Source organism: Micromys minutus, assembly GCF_963924665.1.
Source record: "Micromys minutus genome assembly, chromosome: 2".
NCBI lineage: Eukaryota > Metazoa > Chordata > Mammalia > Rodentia > Muridae > Micromys > Micromys minutus.
In genome coordinates this window covers 88649971-88668401 of record NC_137971.1, presented here as the reverse complement: position 1 = coordinate 88668401, position 18431 = coordinate 88649971, and the positions used below count along the sequence as shown (strand labels likewise).

The window sequence follows — 18431 nt, the reverse complement described above, 5'->3', positions numbered from 1 at the left end:
TAAGCTATAAATTTAATGCTGTGAGAGACCTAAACCGAGCATCAGTCTTGCCTCAGGGCCTGCATCAGTGCCCTCTTTAAAACATTTCTAGATATTTTCTATATGGTGCTCAACAGAGCCTGCTTAGAGTCTTGAATCTACACATTCCTAGGAGAAAACCTTTGATTTCCCAGGCTGGGTCAAAGAAAGGTAATTAGTAACCCACCCCATCAAGAGTGTAAGGATGATAGTTCTTGAGAAAGGTACAAGCAAGACAGAGAAACTCAATAGAGTGATCGTGGCTGCTTCCCAAAGGTGCAGTTGACTTAAACACTTGGGGCAAGTTGCTCTACACCGCAGATGCAGGCAATAGGAACAGTTTTCAAAAAAAGCATCTAAATGGAAAGGGGACATGGAGCTATGGGAGCCTAGGTATCATCACAGACCTGTCCAGTTCCTGCCCACTGACCTCTTGTCGCTGTGGCCCATGTTAGTTCAGGGACCACCTTTGCCCTTAGTTTCTGCTTCAGTCTATCTGATCATAGGCTTTTAAACTTGGGGTGAACCAGAACCACTTCTTCCTGCTCCCAGGCTTTCTCCTTCTGGGACTTGTGGCTTCGCTGCAGACCCAACGATAATCTATGTGAAATGCAGCTCCACAGCTGGTATCTAACAAGTGCTCAGTAAAAATTCTTATGACTATTGTGTCTTAATGGAGAAGTGAGCAGAAATAATTTCCCCCATCTTTCCCATTTATTAGCCCACCGCTGTGGCATTAACATTTTGAGTACAACTAAGATAATATTCAGAAGTGAGAGTCCTTAGTAAAACATGAGACTCCCGTTGAGCTAGTGTGGTTGACTAGGTTCTAGAATACTTGGTACCTGCTTTCATAAGAGACAGGTTCCACACAGATGTTCCAGAGGCCAGCAGCAGTGCCCTGAGTGAGAACTATTTGGGAAGTGACCAGGACATTAACCCTTGAATTGGCTTTTCTCACCAGAAAAAAATTTCAGTAACAGTTTTATACAATTGCATGACATGACATACCATCTGTGGAAACAAAAGGAAAAGCATGGGGTTTTGGGGGGGTAGTAGGAAGGACCTGCTTTTGAAATTTCTTGAACTGTGTTTTAATGGTGGGATACAGCAACACGGAGTCCACAAGCCCTTAGGGAGCCCCTGATCTGTACTGGCTGCAGTGGATACAAAATGGCACTACATGGTTGGGATAGGAAACCAGCCACTCACTTAGAAGCTGTACCAAGGGTTGTTAAGTGGTCAGAAAACAGTTTGGATGAGTGGACACAGTCAGTGTTAGGGAAGCATTGTGATTCTTAACAAAGTCAAGACAATTGAGACTTTCACAAGAAACTCTTCCTTCCTACATTAAAGTGTCTGTATGGAAAGAGAAGACACTGAGTATGTCCTCATTTCAAAAAAGATACAAAATCCGGAACTTCCTCAAAAGTCAGGAATCATAACAAAGCACAGAATAACCACTGTTGAAAGAAAAGATGATAACAGTGATGGACATTGACATTTCTGCCGAGTAGACAGTTCACTGTGTCTTCACAGCCCTCTCCTTCCCAGATCACTCTGCTGTAGCACCTTCTGGCCATTAGGTCCACATATGTGTTCACAACACAAAAGGTGGATGGAAATGGAACCTTCACTCCCCCCTTCTCCAGAATGGCATTCACAGGGCCCTCGCTGACACCTGGGATGGGATGGTTTTTTCTTCACAGATGAAATAAATCATTGATTTATGATGCTCCTGGAAGAGCCACTTGCAGATGCTAAGCTGCTAATCATTCTAGGAACTGTCCCTTGCCTGGAACTATCCAGGGGGACTTCAACTCACACATGGAGCTAAAGGGCCTACAGAAAATTTCCCCTCAGAGGCAGTTTCTCAGCTCTGATCCCATTCTTTCCCATGGAGTCTCCTTTCCCATATTTCAGTTGATTTAGGATGAAAGTGAAAATTGAGCCGGTGGGATAGATGTCCTACTTGGGAAGGACAGTCACTACCAAGCTTGATGGCCTGACTTTAATCCCTGGGACCCAACCCACCACAGGAGAAAACTGAACCAACTCCTCCATGTTGTCTTCTTACCTCTACATGCATACTGTGCTACATGCTTACTCTGTACGTTTCACACATGTTTGTCCATGTGCACCAGTGCATGCACATGCTGGCACACACACACACACATTAGTGCTAGCATTAATAGCTTTAGTAACTTTATCTTTCTACTCCTGACACTTTATTTTTAACTAATAAGTAACAAATCTCACCATGTTGAAAGCTGGCAATCAGGAGTGGGAAGATCACACCTTTTCACAAATTTTAAGTAAAAATACAGGCCATGATGTGTGATCGCATTTATAAGTGAAAATCTTAAAGGAGGATTTTCTCAAAACCAAGGAAAACTTTATAAAATGCTGGCAATTACATAAAGCAATCTCAACCTTTAGGCCCCTGCTGCGCAATGGTGCATCATACTCTGACTGTCCAAAACAAGCATTCTGTGTGAGACAGGAAATATCAACGTGGTTGTATTCTGTGTGGCTAAGGATCTTGGTGACACCTGCTTAGGTACTTTAATATTGATAAAATAAATGTTCAGACTGACAGGTGCTTAGAGAAAGGTCATAAAACCAATCAAGCAAGTAAATGCCACCCAAAAAGATTAAGACTGACTGACTACAAATTGTAAAATGTAAACATTCTGAATTTTTCTTCCTGTTATTAATGCTTAATGAAGTCTCTGCAGGGGGCATGGAAATTTGGATCCAAAGAAATCCACATCTGTTTGTGTTTTTCTGTGGACCTTGTCTCCATTTTATCTCTGTGATAGTCTGAATGTCTTATTATTGGTGGGGTTTTTTGTTTTGTTTTGTTTCATTTTTGTTTTGTGTTTTTGTTTTTAAGAAAGAAAGAAGTTATTGTTAAAATCAGATCCCCAGTGAGGTAGTATTAAAAGGTAGGGAAATTATCAAGCCATGAGTCTCTGCGCCATGAGTAGAACTAGAACCCTATAAAGGAAGCCTACTACATCAGGATGCAGCAAGAAGGGTGTGGCCTATCAAGGCGTAGAGCTAGCTCTCCCTAACCAGACTTGGACTTCAGATATCCATAACTGTGGGTGGTAACTTTCTGCAGCTTATAGATGATGTAGTTTAAGGTACTTTAAGCCCCAAATCCAAGGGACCCTCACTTACTGTTTGTGTCAGAGTCAAGTTAAGAAACAAGTCTGACTTGGGCCAAGCAGTACCTACTTGCCAAGAGAAGACAGAAATTCCCTTAAATGCACAGACATCCAGGATTCATCAATATGATACTGAGCATCATCTGTCTGTGGCCTGTCTGTAGAGGGTAATGAGTAAGCCTCCCTCTGCTGAAACTGACATTCCAGAAAAGGACAGAAGACCTTTTAACTGCAAACTTAAAGGACTGGAGTAGGATCTCGTGCAGAGGATCCTTGCCTATCAGGCTGGGTCACTCTGGTGAGGAGCTGAGCTGTGTAGAAATGCTCCTCTTTTTAGAACACAAGGTCCCAGAATAAGTTGACAACAAAGCTACTGGGCTATGGAAGATTATATCCCAGGACCTTAAAGCCATAGGACAACAGGCCCTCTCCTTCCTCCCTGGGTCTGCAGGGTGACATCACCATACCTGGGTTTGTAGTTGAGGTCATAGAATTTTATCTTTCAACTACACTTTAAGTTCTTTATTCATAGAAGTTGCAGGATAATATCCACTTCCAGGATCAGAGCCAATGGCTCTTATGTTACTATTTACAAGTAGCACACCATTAATTCTCAAGTATTAAACAAACATATGTGAGAACAGGTTTGCCTAGGTAGAAATCTCATCAGAAATGAGGAAGAAATTGAAACTGACCAAAGCTCTGTACTCTCAGTGTGACAAGGGGAAATCAGACACAGCACTGCTGGTCCTCTGTTTGGATAGGACACGCGAATCACCCACATCAGCTTTTTTTTTCCTCCACATAGCACTGGGCATAAAAGAGTTAATAGCAAAGAGCTTGAGAAACCCTTTCCTTAGTACAGAAAAATCACCCTTAGCTCTAGCTGCTGTGGTCAGATGAGCTGCTTGAAAAGTAAGCGAAGGAAGAATAGGGAAGAGAGGGATCTTTGAATCACATGGGAGGTTCTGAGGACTACTCAGTCCAGACAGTGTTCCTCTTACTGGTTTAAGCCAATAATTCTCTCAAACCCCCAAGCACAGATATCTAATAAAGCCCTCTGAACAGTATAGATTGTATCTGAATCCATGGGTGCCCAGGACACTACCCTGCTAAGTATGAGTTCCCTCAGTAGAAGAAGATGAGCAAAGTCAGGATTAGAAACAGTGCTGAACTCTCAGTACAGCACTAGAGGAGGAAAGTCAGCTGTGGACCGAGCACAGCACTGTTGACCTTACCAGCAAGGTTTGCTAGGTGCTGTAATAGTGGCAGGTCTATGATGGTGGTAACCAACTGCTTTCTGGTCAGAGCTTGGCCCCACTCCACCTTACAGAAATCACTATAATCCAGTTAAAAGACTGTGACTTAAGGGGTGTTGCAGGCTGTGGCGCAGAAGCTACAGCCATTGTTTTGTTACATGGTTATGCTATGGATTAGGGGAAGTGGGACACACAGAAAATGCAGAGAGTGGTAGGGCCATAAGCACTCTGTGAGATAAGGCAATGTGGAAGCCAGCTACTAAGCAATAGATCTGGACCAGTTCCAGGCTGCACTCAGTCTTATTCTAGAAGGAATGAGAAGTTAAGCACTGAGCTCGCTCTGGCTCTAACCCCCTCCATGCTCAGAGAACAACATATGGCTTCTGCTTTTAGGCTTTCTGAGACTAAATGGGATTTGTTTGCTGGGTAGCTATTGGTGTGGGGTGGGGGTTGTTATGTAAAACTCCTTCCACGTGACAACTGAAAAAAGAATAGACTTGGAAGACAGACAAGTGCTAGAGCAGCAACCAGCCACAAGGATGGAAGTGTTTATATTTATATTAGCATATATTAATTACATAATAATGTGGTCTTCTGTCTAATTTTCAGACATGTACCCCTCCCTCATCATTCTCTTGTGTCCCCTCCTGCTCCTGTTAATCCTGTCTTTTCCAAAGCAGTCCCCTTCCTACTTTAGTTGTCTTTCTTACATGACTTAATGGGTTTTCAATAGGACTGCTTACAGGAGCATGGGCATCTTACCAGTGGGTATGCCACTGAAGAAATGCCCCCTCCCATGAACCAACCATTGACTATTTAGGTTTCCTTTGAACTTATTCTTAAAGTCTGATTTGAAATATGAACATGTCAAACAGATCCATGTAAGTGCGCTGTGACTGAGGCAACAAGAAATTGAGAAAGCAAAATCATTTAATCAGAAAAACCCATGGCCTAATTAAATGTCCCAGTGAGCTACCCAGTATGCTTTGTCACTGGTGTCTAACAGGGAGGGTCTCATGCCAGCTCTGCCTCCTACAGCTGCTGAGCTTAAAGCAAGGTTAGATGGCACACCTGTTGGGAGTAGATGGCGGACACCGGAAAGGAACTGACAGAGGCCCTGGCAATAACATATTCCCAGCTAGTTCTTTCCTTCTTCAGCCCAGAAAACCTTGACTTTTCTTCTCCTTCCACCCACTGGTTTTTAAAGACAGTGGCTCTTAGATCGACTCGGAGCCCATGACTTGAGCTCCTGAGTGCTGAGATTGATTAGAGGTGTGTGCCTACAAACACACACACACACACACACACACACACACACACTGCAGTAAATATTAAAAATGGAATTGATTATTGGCTGCTCCGTCTCACTCCTCGGGCACTGCTTCTAGTAAGGAGCCGTGAGCACAAACTCTGTCACTTGGTCCAAGCTGCCCCCAAGGTCTCACTCTGTCCGAATGACTCTCTTCCCCGTCGGTTCACTACACCTGCCCTACTGCCTCCATCCTGGGTGTTTCTTTACCCCAAATCCCAACACAAACACAACTCTAAGGCCCAATAGCTTTTCATACAGGTTTATATATTCAACTCTCAGTCAACAAACTTTCTACACAATAATATTACATCAAATAGACAAAGATACAAACTGCCCTTCAGTATGAGATAAAAGACCTATAAGATCCTTAAACCGTTTATAGCTATCTAACACCAACTAAGCCCACCTATATCTAATTCATCCTTCTCAACCTCCATCTTGGAGCTTTTCCCTCGCTCCTTCCCTGTCCTCTCTTTTCTTCTCCTCTTCCCTTCTCATGCCTTTATTTTACTAATTAAAATGGAAAGGTTCAGATGAAGTCACCTTCATGAGTATGTGACTATAGGCATTAATATCAAAATACACACACACACACACACACACACACAGCTTAAAATTTTTATGTTATTTTTCTGTGCTAACACACATCAAACTTTGGGCCTTGCACATGCCAGATAGGTGGGTGCTTTGCCAACTCAGCTACATCCCTTGCCTCAGCAGTTAAGCTTACATGGTGTTCTTGCAGGGGACTGAAATGAGAACAACTTTGAGGAGTTACTCCAGGTTACACTCCTCCTCTTTCTCCCTGACTCTTCCCTCTCCTCTTCCTTCCTTTCCCCCTCCCTTCCCTTTCCTACCCACTTTTGGGGTTTTCAGTGGTTCACAAAGATGTTGGTGTCTGAACTGTAAGCCCCAGCACAATATTGAAAAAGTTCTCCATTACACCTGAATTAGAGTGAGATATGTTTGTTCCTCAGTATGCTTATCTTTGCTTCACAAAACACATTTGAGCTGGGCATGGTACTATGTGCCTATAGTCCCTTTCCTTAGGATGATGAGCCAGCCATAGCTAATAGCAAAACTTTGACACCTCCACCCACACACACATACAAAGAAAGAAACAAGGAGAAACGGAAAACACGTTTGACATTATTACAGACACATAATTGTAAGGCTTTTTTTTAAGTTCAATGACAAGTGTACATACATGTGGTACGTGCTTTTGTTCTTTACATTCTTATTTCAATTGAAAAAAAGAAATACTTGGCAGAATCATTACATGAATTTCATATATCCAGCAATGGGTAAATATTTTCAGCACAAAATTGCTGCGTTAAAGGATATACACATTCAGAAATGCATATGCAGTTTTGGTCCAGAATGGGTCTGTAATGAGGCAGCTGTGGAACTGAATCATGATCAAGTGTATACATGAGGCTGGGGTTATAACTCAGTGGTAGGTAGCATTTGCAGAGCCCTTGGTTTGATTTCTCTCTTTATCTCTCTCTCTCACTCACTCACAGACAGACAGACACCTCTCTCTCTCTCTCTCTCTCTCTCTCTCTCTCTCTCTCTCTCTCGCGCGCGCGCACACACACACACACACACACACACACACACACAAAACAGAAGCCTGTGCACATTTCTCAGGCTGTATATTTTAGCCTTTCACCTGAAAGTCCAGAAATTCAGGCTTTGCCTCACAGGCACTCACCAGGAGTCAACACCTTGGTTTTAGCCTCTGAACAGGAATCTACATTCCCTGGGTTTATTTTACTAAATTTTCACAAGCACAAGTAGGTTATTTTATCACAAATATACAACCTTTGTTTTACCTAAACCTAAAATTAGATTTACCCTTAATGCTAAACAGCATAGAGATACCAACTGTGTGTTGGTCACTGAAGAAACACATTGTAAAGCCAGAGGAGGACGAAGTGGCAATTTGTGTTAGAGGTAAGTCCCACCTGCTGTAAAAGCGCTCTCTCCACATGCCTCCTTCACTCCTGCTGGGGGCCAGGTCCCATATTGAGTGCTACAGCCACAGGGGTGAGGACAGAGTGCTGGCTTTCCTGAGGCTGGCCAGGAAGATGGACAGTAAACTGTCCCAGGGTAGTGCAGCCAATTATGTGACTGGTGTTTTCAAAGTGTGTAGGGAGCGCAGGGAAGAGACTTCCCGTGCCTCCAGTTGCTGACCCTGTTGAGCAAGCTCTTGGAAATGGATAAGAATTCTCCCATTGCACAAAGAGGAGGAGGGGAAGGAGAGATCTGTGCATTCAAAGGCACAGAATGATGAAAAGATGGACCACCACCTGGGACAGCAGCTGAAGTGACTGAACTCTGGTTTGGGGGGAACACGAATGTTACCAGAAAGGGGTTGTGGGCTGCCCTTTCTATCAGAACTTTGGAGTGACATTAAGATGAATGGCAGCACACTCAAACTGATATTTTAAAGGGGCTGTACTGATCATCTGGAGAAGCAGGGCAGGGGGCTAGAGACAGATGACAGCAATGGTCAGGATGGGTGCGCTGAAGCTAGAAGGCAGCAGTCGACGACTCCGGAGAGGGGACTCAACTCAGAGGGGACTTAGCTCATGATGAGCTAACATCATGTGGAAAGTCAAAGACAGGGAGGAGTTTGGGTTGATGGCCAAATCACCATGTTGAACAGATGGATGGTCCTACTGTTTACCAATGGCAGGAAAGGGGGCTGGGAATAAAGGACAGAAAAAAACCGGGAAGCCACTGATAGGAAGGGGAAGATTGAGGAAGTCCGGTAAGTTGTACTTACTACCTATAATAAAATGCCCCTCTCAAAGACACTGCATTCAAAACAATTACCTAGAACAAGCAGTTGGTGAAAGAGCAAGGGTCTAGGGAAAGATACACGATTTCATTAATAGCACTATACACAGCAGACCGTACAAAGTAAAGGCCTGATGGCTGCTCAAGTAAATTTCTATCTCAACTTGATAGCATTTTAAAATGGTTCCATGAACTAGGGAAATAACTTAGTAAATCAAGAGATTCCCCTGAAAGCACAAGGACTGTGTTTGATCCCCAGAACCCATTTAAACACCCAGGAGTGCTGTATGCTTAAAATTCCAATGCTGGGGAAATTCAGACAGGTGGATTTCTGTCTCTGGCCAGCCAGCCTAGCCTACTTGGTGAGTTCCAAGACAAATGAGAAACAAAATAGGGGGAAGTGGATGACAAAAAAAATGCTTCTTGCCTCCACATGCCTGTGTATTTCTGTGGGTATAAGCATGTCTATGCATGTACATACAAGTGTACCTACACATACACATAAAATCATTCCTCAATGTTATGTTTTATCCCTAAGCTGCCTGTCATTCTGTACAGAGGCTGGACTGACTCCATGAGCTTTTGCAGTTGCCTCTTATTGAGGAAAATAGTTTCAAAGGCATGATGTGATCTAGAGGCATCCTGATTGGAGAGAAAGGAGACAGAGGGGGTGGGATTGGAGCGTAAGTAGGTGGAGTCCCTGGCTATAGGCCACTCCCTCAGGTGTCTTGATGGAAAAGGGGGAAGACAGAGATAGGCTAGTAGCTTGAAAAAGATGAAGGGTTCTGGGGGTGGAATGGATTTTTCCCTCCCCAAAGCAAGAAATGTGATTATTGCATAGAGTAGGTAGAGGCCATGGGAGGAGACTGGGCTGAAGCAGGAGAAAGAGGGAATACCTGCTCTGAGGTTCTACCTAGAAATTTTGCCCACTTCTGCGTGTATACAGGATTACCCCCCCACACACACACACACACACAAACAGACTCATCTTGCATCCATGGCAAATGTGTTACTCCATGACCCGCTGCTTTCAAGTCAGGAACAAAGAACCCAACATTATGCAGTGCACACTCAGGACTTTCCTCCTAACAACTAGAACTAGGACAGCACACGCCTCCTGTCCCCCAGGGCTTCCTGGCTACCTGAGTTTTCTCTGTATAATTACCACATACTCAACTGTTATAGAAGCAGCTCTGCCCTCTCTATGCAGCCTTAAAAGGGCTGATTTCCCACTTTGGCCCATTTGGGCCTTTTGCCAGACTTCGGACCAGCAGTTCTCAACCTGTGGATCAAGGCCCCATTGGGGGCATCACATTTCTGACATTCTGCATCTTAGATATTTATATTATTATGATTTATAACAGTAGCAAAATTACAATAATAAAGTAGCAACAAAATAGCGTTGTGACTGGTGGTCGCCACAGCATGGGGACCTGCATTAAAGGGCCGTGTTGCTAGGGAGGTAGAGAACCATTGCTGTAGCCCCTCCCTTCTCATCTGCCTTCTCTAAATTGTCTCCAATGACCCGTCTCTCTCCCACACTTTGCTCTGCACTTGAAACTGCACTCCTCAGATCAGACCTCATGTGCACTGTCTGTCACCCCCACACTTCCCACAGCCCGCCCCTGACTCTTAGATGTCACATTTTTGTTCACATTTCATCTTGGATTTCAGCATCAGCTCTCAACACAGAAGCTTTTTCCTGCTAACCCATCTCCTCCCAGGTCCAATTCAAGGCCTACAACTTACATTCATCCTCAGCAAGTCCAGCTGTGGGCAAGCTTTGAACTTTTGTTCTAAAACTCTAAAGGCTCAGTCCTGATGCAAGGGACCGCCTTCACCACTTACAAAGCACTCAATGCTTTATGGGTTTTGTTTGTTTGTTTTGGTGGGGTTTTCTCTTTTGCTTTTGGTGCCCCTTGGGTGCAGTCAGACAGCCCCCAGGACACTCAGAAAAGGTATCCATCTGAAGGAATAAAACACCAGTCCAGTAGAGAGAACAAAACACCAGCAAATGGAAGAATGGAGGAAAACACATAGATTGGATTTATACGGACTAGGAAGAGCATGCGGTCTTGCTCTTTGCCCCATCTACTTCGAGAATAAAGACCTTTCTCAGCAATCAGAGGGTCGACATTGCAGAAAATGTCGACATCACTCTGAAGGGGCACACAGTCATTGTGAAGGGCCCCAAGGGAACTCTGAGGGGGGACTTCAATCATATCAATGTAGAGCTGAGTCTTCTTGGGAAGAAAAGAAGAGGCTCCGTGTTCACAAATGGTGGGGTAACAGAAAGGAGCTGGCCACTGTCAGAACCATCTGCAGTCATGTTCAGAACATGATCAAGGGTGTTACACTGGGCTTCCATTACAAGATAAGGTCTGTGGATGCTCACTTCCCTATCAATGCCGTTATTCAGGAAAATGGGTCTTTGGTTGAAATCTGAAATTTCATGGGTGAAAAATACATCCACAGGGTTTGGATGAGGACAGGTGTTGCTTGTTCGGTCTCTCAAGCCCAGAAGGATGAATTAATCCTTGAAGGAAATGATATTGAACTTGTTTCAAATTCAGCTGCTCTGATTCATCAAGCCACAACAGTTAAACACAAGGATATCAGAAAGTTTTTGGATAGCATCTATGTGTCTGAGAAGGGAACCTCGGTTTCCTAGCTTCAGAAACAAGAACCTGATCACAAGTACAATTTGGAGACAATAAAAACAATTTACATATTTTTTAAAAAGAGCATGCAGTCTTGTGTATAACATAGAAGAAAAGGAAAAGTAATTCAATCAACTAATATGATGGAGTAAAGCTTCTATCTAGTTTAAAATATAAATGTTAACATTGTCAGAAAACAGAAAAGGAGGCTGAGGAGCCTTTATTGGAGTTCAGGAAGACTAGTAGAAGAGAGCATCAGTCGAATCTCAACTTTCCTATACCACCAAGGAGACAGCCTCAGGACCACTGCTCGGGAGCATTGGGCCACGCTTGCTAAGGCTCTTAGGGAAGCGTTTCTAGGGAGTAGAGTTCATACTCTGCCACAGGAACTGCCATCACGAAACACCAAGTCAAGAGACAAGCTTGACACTGAGAAGACAAACTATGAGCTCCAAGAGAATAGAGAAGAACACGTGAGTGGGGGTTAGTGTGTAGAGAAGAGAGACAGATCCATGCTGGATGATGTGATCCACAGTATCTGCTCAGGCTCACCTGCGCATGGCCAGACATCATTTTGCCAGTTGAAGTGGCATCCTAAACACTGAGGTTTATGAAGTATATGTGCCTGGCCGTAAAAGAAGGGGCCATGTTTGCAACAGCCACTTTATAGTGGCTGATGGTACCATCTGGTACCATGGTACACTGTGACAAATTGTTCTACTGTGACATGGAAATATCATGAACATGGCCAGTGAGGCATCAGCAGAACCAAATGGTAAGATTTTGTAGACAGAATTGAGAAGGCTTTATGAGCCATAAGGAAATATCAGTAGTAAGCACGACAGACCTATAATGAGAATAAATGTATGTAAACTAGTGGATAAAGAACCTAAGTGGTAAGAGGAGAGCAGAGAAGCAAAGAACTAAGGCCTAAATTTCATTAATCCAGAAGCCAGTTCAAAGCACTGTAGAGGTTCTGCTGCTAAGATCCTGGGGATTATCTTGGATGGCAAAGGAAATTCTGTCATCCTTTCTTCACCATGGTTCCTTCTATGGAGCTTCTATAAGAATCCACTGTCATTATTATTGATGAGTATTTAAGTCATCTCAAGCAAGCCCATCCAAATGTGTATAAAACATTCATGAATGAACCTGTAGTACTTGCAACCCAAGCATTCTCCAGAACTAGTGAGGCTTTGGGCATGTCCAGAAGCCAAGGATTTACAAGCATTTGCTCTGGACACGTGTTTATACATAGGACTTTGTAATCTAGCTGTGCTGAAAATGAAACCTTCAATGGTGGTGATCTCCTGAGTAGAAAAGAGACCAGGAAACCAAAAATAACTCAAGCAGAGATGAGATCCGTCCCGTTGGAAGAAATCTAACCTGTCTGCAAAAGCAGCAGCGGAGAGATCTCCATCACAGTGTGAATAAAGCTGCACGGAGACAAGCTAAAAAATCAATACCAATCATGGTTTGTTGTGATACATGAAGAAACGGTATGGGGGCTGGGCATACAGCTCAGTTTGTAGAGTGCTTACCTCCTGGACAAAGCCCTGGGTTCCTCTCCAGAGCTGAATAAAGCAGCAGGACATGGCATCAAATGCCTATAGTCCCAATACTATGAGGTAGAGGGAGGGTGATTAGTAGTTCCAGGATCAACTGGCTACAAAAAGGGAGGTACTGAAGAAGAGAGAGAAGAGAAAGAGAGGGATGGGGGAGAGAGGGAAAAGGAGAGAGAGAGACAAAGAGGCAAACTGAATGAACCCAGAAGGTCTCAAATCAAGATGCCATCCTGCTGCTGAATAAGGTGTGGTAGCATCTGCTAAAACTGGTCAAACTCATTGCCTCTCCTGAACACAGAAAAACCCACAGGAGTGAGCATGAACCTGTCTTCAGGGACAGGGTTGGGTTGGGTTTGTTTAGTTTACGTTGAGAAAATGGTGAATTCATGAGACAGGTGGTATCTTCTTTCCACATATGGCCCTTTGACACTCTGGAGGGCTGAGCAGTAATCAGGGATGATGCTTTGTGGCTGTTAGTGTTTCTTTTGAGAACTGTCCTGTTCAGTGGGTCACCTGTTGCTTGGCAGGTGTTGTTTGGTATTGAATTCTGCAATTCTCTATAAATTTTGGATATTAGTTTCCTGTCTGGAGTATAACTGGTAAAAGTTTGTTCTATTCTGTAAGCTGTTCATTCTGCTGCTATTGTATTGTGCAGAAACTTCAATTTCATGAAGTCCCATCTGTTGAGTCTTGGGGTTACTTCCTATACTGTTGGAATTCTGATCACAAAGCTTCCTCCCAATATCTTGGCTTTCAGATAACTAAAGGAATCATTTTCTATCCAAGAAACAGGTTATCCAGGAATACACTGCCCATTCATATACATGTGCTTCTAGGTGGTCTGTGACCTGCCTGCTTAGATACCAGTGATACTGTCTTAGTCAGGGTTCTCTAGAACCACAGAACTTATGGGTAGTCTCTATATAGTAAGAAATTTGTTGGTGACTTACACTTCCACATTGCTGTTCATCACCAAAGGAAGTCTGGACTGGAACTCAAGCAGGTCAGGAAGCAGGAGCTGCTGCAGAGACCATGGAGGGATGTTACTGGCTTGGATCCCCTGGCTTGCTCAGCTTGCTTTCTTATAGAACCCAGGTCTCCTAGCCCAGGGATGGCTCCACCATAATGGGCTGGGCACTCCCTCCTTGATCACTAGTTGAGAAAATGCCTTACAGCTCATGGAGTAATTTCCCTTACTGAGGCACCTTTCTGTGTGATAACTCCAGCTTGTATCAAGTTGACACAAAACCAGCCAGTACAATTAGCCCCTTGTCCACTTGACACACAAACATATCACTATTAAGCCTCAACCCTTGCTTTATTATTCATCCCCAAGATCTAAATAACCTTAAGAGTCCCATAGTCTTTACCAGTTCTTACATATTAAAATTTCAATCCCTTTAAAATATCTGATCTCTTTTAAAATTCAAAGTCTTTTTAAATTCAAAGTTTCTTGACTATGGGCTCCACTAAAATACTTTCTTCCTTCAAAAGGGAAAAATATCAGGGTACAGTCACAATCAAAGGCAAAATCAAAACACTAACCTCCAATGTTTGGAATCCACTCATGAACTTCTGGACTCCTCCATGGGCTTGAGTGACTTCTCCATCTCTACACTTGGTAGCACACACCTTGTCTTCTAGGCTCCAGGTGTCTGTTCTCCACTGCCTGCTGCTGTTCTTGGTACATCTCATGGTACTGGCATCTCCAAAACACTGCTGTCTTCCACTGCAACTAGGCTTTACCAATAGCCTCTCATAGGCTCTCTTCATGGTGCTAAGCCTCAACTCCTTTGCATGATCCCTGGACTTGTCAACTGCAACTGAGGCTGCACCTTTACCAATGGCCTTCCATGGCCTCTCACAGTGCCAGGCCTCAACTGTTCTTCATGACTCCTTCATGCTTTCAAAACCAGTACCACCTGGGTGACTCTTACACATTACCAAGTCCAGCCACAACATGAGGTACAACTGTGGCTATCTCTGGAAAACACTTCCCAGATTTCACCTCAGTGATGCTGCATAATTTCTTAGCTCCATCTGACCAGCATCAATAGTTCCAGTAATGCTAAGGTTTTGCTTTAGTAGTTCTGGTATCTTGTTAATCACAGCTGATTCTTCAGGCCCAGCTACCCAAACCACAGAATCTTCACAATCAAAGCAGCAACAGCCCTGATAAGTCTTTAATCTTCCCTCTGATATTTTACAAGCCAGGCCTCCATCTTCTGCACTGTTTCCAACATTATCTTCCAGGCTCCTACAGAACATCCCACAGAGTTCTTAATATCCCAGTGGCTCTTCTAGCTCAAAGTTCCAAAGTCCTTCCATAGTCCTCACCAAAACATGGTCAGGTTGTCACAGGAATACCCCACTTCTGGTACCAATTTGTCTTAGTCAGGGTTCTCTAGAACCACAAAAAGTTATGGGTAGTCTCTATATAGTAAGAAATTTGTTGGTGACTTACACTTCCACATTGCTTTTTATCACCAGAGGAAGTCAGGACTGGAACTCAAGCAGATCAGGAAGCATGATGCAGAGGCCATGGAGGGATGTTACTGGCTTGCAGCCCCTGGCTTGCTCAGCTTGCTTTCTTATAGAACCCAGGTCTACCAGCCCAGGGATGGCACCATCCACAATGGGCTGGGCCCTCCCTCCTTGATCACTAGTTGAGAAAATGCCTTACAGCTGGATCTCATGGAGGAATTTCCCTAACTGAGGCTCCTTTCCGTGTGATAACTCTAGCTTGTGTCAAGTTGACAAAAAACCAGCCAGTACGGATACCTACAAGGCTCTAGGCACACACATATGCACACACACAATCAATCAATAACTTAACACAACAATAAAACAGTCATAGACAGCTTTCCTTCTGGTGGAAGCAGAAGAAATTCCACCAAACATGCAGCTGCATTTCTCAAAGACTTGTTGTCTAACTTCATCAATATCAAAACCTGAAGGTAGGGACTACAGTCAGAAGGTAGGAAGCCAACAGAATCAAATAACCTGTGATACTATTTGATAGGAATGGTGTTAAGCTGGATATGGGGGGGGGGGGACGGATATTAAAAAGAAGTGTCCAGTAAATCACAAGAGGTAAGATGAAAAGCTCAGCTATTTGAAATGTATACCAATGCATCTTTTACAGGCGTTGGCAGAATATCTCAGAGTAGTATGAGAGCCTTGAAGTCATCACTGTCAGGTCAGCAGACCACTTAGAATCAAAGTATATGAAAGGGCAGTGCCTTCCTAGAAAGCTGTGTACCTGAGGTTGAAAAATCTTTGAAAAGCCAAAGCATGGAGCTAAGCAGAAATTATCCATGAGGGAATATCCAGTAAAGAGTGGAGGCTTCCAAAGCTAACCATCACCCTAGATGCAGAAAACGGTCTTGTCATGAGGACACACTTCCTGGCAGCTTTATTTTGTTAAGGAGACAGTATCTGACAAGTCCTCAATTTGGCTTTGCTATGAGATATAGTCACTGGATTACTTTTTATGTAAACAGAAATTCTACAACTGAACAGATTCAGCAAGAGAAGTATGTGTTATCTACCCACAGAGTCTAGAGAGAGGATGAGAGGTAAGGGATTGGAGCTTCAGCAGCTAAGGGTGATGCCAAGGTGGACATCTTTCCTATGTTCCATACTCAGACGGGTGACGTCAGACTTTAGATATTAAGTCCAGAAGAAAAGGTAAAACTACACTTCTGGTAGCTCTCACTTAGGAAACAAGAGGAAATCTTGTCAGACTCTAATCAGTCTTTCCACTTACATTTCATGGCCATACACATGCTGGTTATTGAAACAATGTGTCTACAAGATGAAGTACCTCTAAAGCACCATTAAAAGCACCATCTCCTTCTCTAGAAAGGCCTGTCCAACCTTCTTGCTGCCTCTCCCCATCCACTCAAAGTTTATCCTCAACTCAAGACTCCATCTTAGGATTTGGAAAGGCTCAAGCCAGCATGGGTGGGTGCCACATACCAGCAAGTCAAGAACAGATGCATACCCTTCCCATACCGGTAGGTCCCAGGGAACCTTCCCAGACAAGAAATGATCTGTTTAGAGACCCTTAGTGGCCATTGTCCCATTGCAACCTGTCACATCTCTGCATATGGCTCTCAGTATTCTTTTCTCTGGTGAAATGGAGGGGAAGCAGCTTTTTTTTAAATCTCCCATACTCTGCCCATGGTCTACCTGAGGAATCCTGGCTTTCAATTCTTCTCATACCTCAATCCCAGCACTGGACACTGGCTTCTCCAGCTTTCACTCAAATGGCTTCCCTCCTTTGTAACACTAAGATTCCATAGATATTTGTCAGGGATGTTCTCCTGTCCCACTACCCTCAGTGTGGGCAAATAGTCTGTGTGAATTGCATCTCTACCCCATAGCTGGAGGGATAGGATGGAAGGCTGGAGGTCGACTATCATCTCTCTGCTACTCTTTGCTGCCCTCCCCTGGCCATGGATACCAGTGCACCTACCTCGTCAGAGGTTTTAGGGATGCGTTCTGTCGATGAATAGGTAGGGTCAAACAATTCCAAACAAGATCCATACACCGAGGACCAAATATGTGATCCAATAAGAATGAAGGGTTTCTACTACCTCCCAAGAGAAAATGGCTGTCCGCTAGGAGACAGAAAGATGGGTAGCACGAATGAACCCTGCGAATGAACCCTGCTGTGCACTCCTGGAAGCTGAGATTCCTTCATTGTTCTGTAGAATCTCACCATTGCACTGTGCAACATCCTCACTTAAAGAAGAGCACTTGAAACTGACCTCACTTCCCCTTGGAGGGTAGAGTTGGAAGTCCTTGGCCTTCCCCTAGACAGTGTTTAGCCCACCATAGCTACCTCTGTCCTCCATAACATTTTAAGACGTATTCTTTTGGATAAAACAAATATTTCTGAACAGGTGCCTGACACTTTGCCAAGCTAAGGCAAAGGCTGACTTCGTGCCCATACCTAAGTAGATATATTTTGTTTAATAACAGTTTCTGATGTCACCTGGTACTGTGTTCTGTGTGCTCCTTACCTAGCAAGAGTTCTGTGTGCCAAGGATGGAACTTCTGACCCACGTTTTGGGCTGTACTATGAATGAATCACAGAAGCACATGCTGTAAGTCATGGAAAGCGCCCCAGGAATGCTGAGCAGCTGAGAGGCTGAGATGATGTCAGGGATAAGTTCCTTTGGCCAGCTGAGCTATTGAGTCAGTAACTGTAGCATGTCCACTTAACCCTGAACTGTTCACCTCTGGATGTAGCTCCTGATGTCTCAGACTTGATTGTTGCTGAGTTCAAAGTCAAGTCCAGGAAAACCCAAAAGCCACAGAAGTGTGTTAACAGGGACTGTGTCTGCTCTGCATATCAGGGTATTTCTTATCTTTCCTGTAGCACCTAGAACATTGTTTTATATGTGGAAACAATTCTTAAAATGTTAATGAGGAGAGTGTGTCATACACCAAATTAGAAGAAGATCATGAAGTCCCATTATGCATTCACAGTAGAAAGTAAATCTCAAGGACTGATTTTTCTTTTAAATAAAAATTGTAGGCATAATATGGTGAGGCTTTATAAGATGATAAACAAATATCAACTTTCAGAGGCACACCAGAGGAATTTCCTGATTTCCATTCATCTCCAG

General features: G+C 43.7%; 1 pseudogene across 1 annotated transcript; it reads left to right on the top strand.

The window, feature by feature from the left end:
• Positions 1–223: 223 nt before the first annotated feature.
• LOC308417702 (large ribosomal subunit protein uL6-like) lies at positions 224–11238 on the top strand (annotated as a pseudogene). Its single transcript has 2 exons — positions 224–294; positions 10669–11238. The product of its transcript is annotated as a large ribosomal subunit protein uL6-like (transcript).
• The last annotated feature ends 7193 nt before the right edge of the window (positions 11239–18431 follow it).